Genomic DNA, 7047 nt, shown 5'->3' on the forward strand with positions numbered 1-7047 from the left:
GTTTGGTGCGGTTAACCTTGAGTTTGTATCTATTGTGTGCTCTTGTATTGTTATGATTGAAGCTGAAGTATTCATTTGCAGGTAGGACATTGCAATGTATGATTTTATATACTATATTTAGATCGGACCGGAGGCGGCGTAGTTCTAGGTTTTCTAGGTCTAGAGTTTCAAGTCTGATGGCATAAGGTATTCTGCAATGAGTAGAGGAGCGGAGAACTCTTCTTGTGAAATATTTCTGGACTTTTTCAATTGTGTTAATATCAGATACATGATATGGGTTCCAGACTGATGAGCTATATTCAAGTATAGGTCTAGCAAACGTTTTGTATGCTCTAGTTAGCAGTATGATATTATCAGAGAAGAAGCTATGTAGGATTAGATTAACAACTCTTAATGCCTTTTTGGCTATGTAGTTGCAGTGGGCTCTAGCACTTAGGTCACTAGAGATGAGTACTCCAAGGTCCTTGACAGAGTTTGGATCTTCTGATTTTATCTTATATTGATTGATGAGTTATCATTTTGTTATTTGTATGTACACTGAGAGCTTATGCACCGGAGACAAATTCTTTGTGTGTCCAATCACACTTGACCAGTAAAGAATATTCCAGTAAATAATATTCCAATGCACTGTCACAGTTGGTCTTTTTCATTCTAGAATGACCTCTTCATTCTGTTAATTGTATGGCACTGACTACTCACAAGGATGCTTTGGGACTACACTAAGATGTTCTGGTATATCTGGTCAATTTTACATTTTCTTCCCTACTTTGTCTTATAGGAGCACTTATACTATAGAGAAAAAAAACTTTAATCCTTGTTTAAGGCAGCAAAACTGAATTTTGCTGTTTTATTTAATTCTGTTCTCTTAGAGAAGGCAAAAGTTTTCAAGCGAACAGCTGTGGTTACATCACTTTTTTTCTATACATGTCATTAGAAACAGAGTGGCTGATTTGGGTAAGAGCAACCAATTTCTTTATTATACATGCTTATTGATTGAGATGGGCAGTCATAACAATTTCTAATTTGCTTCTTTTGGGGAGAATTTATACAAGACAGCAGTTTGGTCAAAGAGATTGTGTCTCTAGTTATTGTATAGTTTGTACTCCTTATCACTTATTTTTTCCCTGACAATATTTGTCTGCTATTGTCAGCTTATTCTTATTTTCATTTTAAATATGGTTTGGTTATGTCTGCTAATACTTGCTAACTTCAGGGTCTTGCAAACGATAAAAGCAGATATTATCTCTCTCTCCAACCCCATTAATAAAACCAATGATAAGGTTAAAAATACTATTGCTGTTGAATAATTACATCTTATATTCTATAAAATAAAATTAGGATAGTATCTAATAATTCTATAAAATAAAATTGATTAAATACTGCATGTTAATATTTACACTTCTAAAACATTAAAAATATAGATGGATTATTTCATATCATCCTGGCAGAAATGCTATAGTTGCCCACAATTTTGTAAAAGAAGCTAAATCTAAATATTGCTGATCAGTAGCAACGGAATACAAATATCCAATAAGACATTGTAGGAGAACTGTGTTAGTCTGCAGTTAAAAAAACAGAAGTCTGATTTTCCAACTAAGTAGTTTTATTAAAAGGCATGAGCTTTTGTGCAGCTCACTTCATTAGATGCATAGAATGACTTTGATAAAGTGAGCTGCAGCTCACAAAAGCTTATGCCTTTTAATAAAATTTGTTGGTTGGAAAAGCTGCTACCATCATCCATTTTTCAATTTCCAATAATAGTTTGTCACTGATAAATAGGTGGTGGGGATTATGCTGTGGAAACGAGAATTTGGTCCATTTCAACTGTATTAAAAATGCCAACCCGTGAAACACATTACACTTTAATTAATGCAAAGTTACAAAAATCTTCATGCAAATTTTAACACGATGGCTTTTAGCAGATAAACGTTTGTAAAATAAACAGCGATGCAAGTACGAAAGTTAATTTAAAAAATAATATGGAATTAAGTGGTGCAATCTTTTGGACCACTCATCGACAGTGTGAGAATAAAACAGAATAGAATAGAATACTTTTATTTGGCCAAGCGTGGTTAGATACATCAGCACTTCAAAAGTAGGAATTCTGGGAGTTGAAGTCCAAGTTTTATGGTTGCCAAGTTTGAGACACACTGACTTAGAAGGGGACCAGAAATCATGGACACTGCATCACTGGAGGTTTTTAAGAAGAGACTACACTAGACAGTCACTTATTTGAAATGGTATAGGTTCTCCTGCTTTAGCAGGGGGCTGGACTAGAAGACCTCCAAGGTCCCTTCCAGCTCTATTCTATTCCATTCCATTCCATTCTCTATTCCATTCTATACTGCATTCTATTCTATCTTATACTCTTCTTCTATTCTGTATTCTGTTCTTTATTCTGTTCTTTATTCTATATTCTACTCTATTCTACACTGTATTCTATTCTATTCTATTCTATTCTATTCTATTCTATTCTATTCTATTCTATTCTATTCTATTCTATTCTCTATTCTATTCTTTATTCTCTATTCTACTCCTATTCTATTCTATTCTATTCTATTCTATTCTATTCTATTCTATTCTATTCTATTCTTCTATTCTATTCTCCATTCTATTTCCTCTTCTCTTCTTTATTCTCTATTCTATTCTACTCTACTCTATTCTATAATCTACTCTATACTCTACTTCAGGTGTCTCCAAACTTGGCAACTTTAAGACTTGTGGACTTCAACTCCCAGAATTGCCCAGCCAGCATGACTAGCTGAGGAATTATGGGAGTTGAAGTCCACAAATCTTAAAGTTGCCAAGTTTGGAGACCCCTGTTTCTCTTCTCTATTCTATTCTATTCCTATATTATCCTATCTTCTATTCTATTCTCTGTTCTATAGGTTCTCCTGCTTGAGCAGGTAGTTGGACCAGAAGACCTCCAAGGTCCCTTCCAACTCTGTTTATTCTATTCTATTCTATTCTATTCTATTCTATTCTATTCTATTCTATTCTATTCTATTCTATTCTATTCTATTCTATCTCCTATTCTATTCTCTATTCTATTCTATTCTATTCCATTCCAATATTCTATTCTATTCTATCCTATCCTATTCTATTCTATTCCAATATTCTATTCTATTCTATTCTTATTGTACTCTGACTATTATTAAGTGTTGTCCCTGATGATTCTTGACTCTTGATGAATGTATCTTTTCTTCTATGTACACTGAGAGCTTATGCACAGAAGACAAATTCCTTGTGTGTCCAATCACACTTGGCCAATAAAGAATTCTATTCTATTCTATTCTATTCTATTCTATTCTATTCTATTCTATTCTATTCTCTCTTCCCTTCATCTATTCTATTCTATTCTATTCTATTCTATTCTATTCTATTCTATTCTATTCTATTCGGTAATCCAGGCGGGACTTCACTTCCCACAAGCCACCGCGCCCCAGCCCGAACGGACAGCTCTTTAAACGGGACACCTGCAAAAGTAGCCAAGAGCACGTGGCCGGCCTTGACTTTCCGAAGCGCGGTTTCCCCCCCCACCTCCCACACCGAGACCCCCGATTGGCTGAAACTCCGCTGGGTCCCCGCCTCTTCTCTCCACTTTGCGAGAGGGAAAGCTCGGACAGGTGGGCCGGGATTGGCTCTCTTCTGGATCATGGTCAATCCCGGCCTCCGATTGGCTGTCTCGGGGAGCGTTGCCATTTGAAACAGGCAGGTAGACGCAGGTGGTCGTTAGCGAGCGGCCGGGGCGTTTTTTTGCGTGCAGGTAGAGCGCCAGGTGGCTCTTCCTTTAGAGGAGGGGGGGTCCCTTTTCTGGGGAGGGGTGTCTCTCTTTCTCTCTCTCCCTTTCTCTCCCCTCCAGCCTCTATTGTTGGAAGAACCAGGCTGGCCCAAGCTGCCCATCGGCAGAGGTACAGAACGATACGCCCCCATTCACAGTCAGGATTTACTAATTAAAGCTTATGTCAGAGTTTGTTTGTTTTTTAATGGGGGGTGGGGATGTTAATTGGGGCAAATGTGGAAAAGAGAGAGAGAGAATCGGGGCTGGAAGGGACCTTCGGAGGCCTTAGTAGAATGGCGGAGTTGGAAGGGACCCTGGAGGTCATCTAGTCCAGCCCCCTATTCAGGCAGGAGATCCTAACCCCATTTTTCAGACGAAGGGCTGTCCAGTCTCTTCTGGGGGTGGGGGTGGGGGGACGACCTCCAGTGTTGGAGCATTCACAACTTCTGAAGGCAAGTCGTTCCACTGATTAATTGAAGATAATAGAGAATAGCAATAGACCACACTAGACTAGAATAAGGACTAGGAAACGATAGGATAAGGAATACGATAAAATATGGAATAGAGTATGGAATAGAATAAGGAATAGAACAGAACAAGGATAGAATAAAATAGAATAAGGAATAGAATAGGATAGAAAATAGAGTAAGGAATAGGATAGAATATAGAATAGAATAAGGAATGGAATAGAATAAGGAATAGCATAGGATAGGAGTTGGAAGGGACTTTGGAGGTCATCTAGTCCAACCCCCTGCTCAGGCAGGAAACCCTATACATTTCAAGGGGAGAAGTGGGTTTGTTTTCAATCTAGCAGCCACCTCAAGCAAACAAACATCAAACTAAGTTTGGTGGTTTGTGGTTGCATTTATCGTGGGAGAATAGCTCAGATCGATGAGAATGGAAGCTTTGTAGTCTTCAGGGCTTGGAACTATATTACAGGTAGTCCTTGACTTATAACCACAATGAGCCCAACATTTCTGTTGTTAAGTGAGATATTTGTTAGGTGAAGTTTTGTCCCATTTTATGACCTTTCTTGAAACAGTTGATAAATGAATAATCGCAATTAAGTTAGCACCATGGTTCAGTTAATGTAGCTTCCCTGTTGACTTTTCCTGGTCAGAAGTTCGCAAAAGGGGATCCATGACTCAGGGACACAGCCACCATCATAAATATGAGCCAAGCATCTGAATTTGTGATCACGTGACCCCCGGGGCCACTGCAGCAGTCGTAACTCCTGAAAAGCGTCCCTAGGTCACTCCAGTGCCCTTGTAACTTTGCACAGTTGCTGAACAAACTCTCGTTAAGTTGAGGGCTACTTGCATTTCCATAGGGCTTTGCAATTTTTTTTAATTTAGAATAGAATAGAATTCTTTATTGGCCAAGTGTGATTGGACACACAAGGAATTTGTCTTGGTGCAAATGCTCTCAGTGTTCATAAAAAGAAAAGATACATTCGTGAAGAATCATCAGGTACAGCACGTAATAATAGTCATAGGTACAATAAGCAATCAAATCATGCTAGGAAACAGTCAATATAAATTGTAAGGATACAAGCGATAAAATTACAGTCATACAATCAAAAGTGGGAGGGGATGGGCGATAAGGAGTGATGAGAAGATTAATAGTAATAGTAGTGCAGACTTTGTAAAGAGTTGGACAGTGTTGAGGGAATTATTTGTTTAGCAGAGTGATGGCATTTGGGAAAAAACTCCCCTTGTGTCTAGTTGTTCTGCTGTGCAGGGCTCTATAGCGTCGTTTTGAGGGAAGGAGTTGAAACAGTTTATGTCCGGGATGTGAGGGGTCTGTAGATATTTTCCCATCCCTCTTTTGGACTCATGCAGTATACAGGTCCTCGATGGAAGGCAGGTTGGTAGTAATTGTTTTTTTCTGCAGTCCTAATTACTCTCTGGAGTCTGTGTCTGTCCTGTTGGGTTGCAGAACCAAACCAGACAGTTATAGAGGTGCAGATGACAGACTCCATCCTTCCTCTGTAGAACTGGATCAGCGGCTCCTTGGTCAGTTTGAGCTTTCCGAGTTGGCGCAGAAAGAACGTTCTTTGTTGTGCTTTTTTTGGATGACGTTTTTTGATGTTGGGTGTCCATTTTAGGTCCTGTGATATGATAGAACCTAGAAACTTGAAGGTCTCCACTGTTGATCCTGTCTTGTCTAGTATTGTAAGAGGTGGTAGTATGGGAGGGTTTCTTCTAAAGTCCTACCACCACAATTTAGCCAGTTGGGCTACCAACTGGGGTGCGGGAGTAGCCCTCAGTTTGCAGCCAGAGCGAAAGATGATGCCATGCGGGGGCAGAGGGGGGGGTGCGGATGGTCATTTAACAGATGGTGTGCTTATTGTCCTGTTGAGTCATCGTCTGCCTCTGCCTCCATCTCTTCTGTTCCCTCTGGTTACCAAGGTTGACTTAGAACCGCTCTCTGCTTCTGGCTTAATTGCACATGAACCATGGTTCAGGTAACAAACGGGCAAGTATGGTGCTTGAGTGGCTGAAGTATCTCTTCTCTTCTTTTCTCTTCCCTCTCCTTCTCTGTATGGCGCTGAGTTGTTACCTCTGGGAACAGAAGAAGCGTATTTCTTTCCTTTTTTTTACTATTGATTTGCAAGAGTGTCTTAAGAACCTTTTTTTTGTGTGCGCATGTGGTTGAAAAGCAGGATTAAAATACTGTAAATATTGAATATTTTTGGCTGTTAAGACTATTGAAGGGCCACGGGTGTTTTTCCCATAACAATTTGGGGGGTTCTTGGTAGAAGGAGGTACAAGTGGATTAAAAACATCCTTTTAAAGCAAGATTTGTTTTTTTTTAGAATGGAGGGGTTTGTGTTTTTTTTCTTTCTTCCTGCTCTTTAGAAAATTCCTCATAAAATCCCCTTGGAAAATATAGCCAGCAACTTTGCAGGGTCTATACCATATGGTAAAAAAAAAAAAAAAGCCAAAAGCCTGAAGTGAAATTTCTTTTGGGATATCCAGATGTCAGGGGGATATTTCTAGGTGTGGCCAATTTTTTTTTTTTTTTTTTAAAAAAGGATCTCTTCTCACTTCCAAACTCTCTACTTGTTGCTTAAGGCGTTGCATGAACCTGAGCCTTGCGGCTTGTAAAATCTGTGGGCTTAGAACTTTGCCAATTGCAATTTATTTTGCAGCCATCGTTTTAAAAACCCGTAACTCAGCACAGGGTAACGAACCAAGGCTGCAAGTTTCAGAGAATACTGCAGGTGAGAAGAAAAATCCTCTTGAAACCTTGCTGACGTTTTA

This window comes from Notechis scutatus, chromosome 7 (assembly GCF_049901735.1).
Source record: "Notechis scutatus isolate UNSWTSFEM ecotype Mainland chromosome 7, rNotScu1.2, whole genome shotgun sequence".
In the NCBI taxonomy this organism is placed as follows: domain Eukaryota; kingdom Metazoa; phylum Chordata; class Lepidosauria; order Squamata; family Elapidae; genus Notechis; species Notechis scutatus.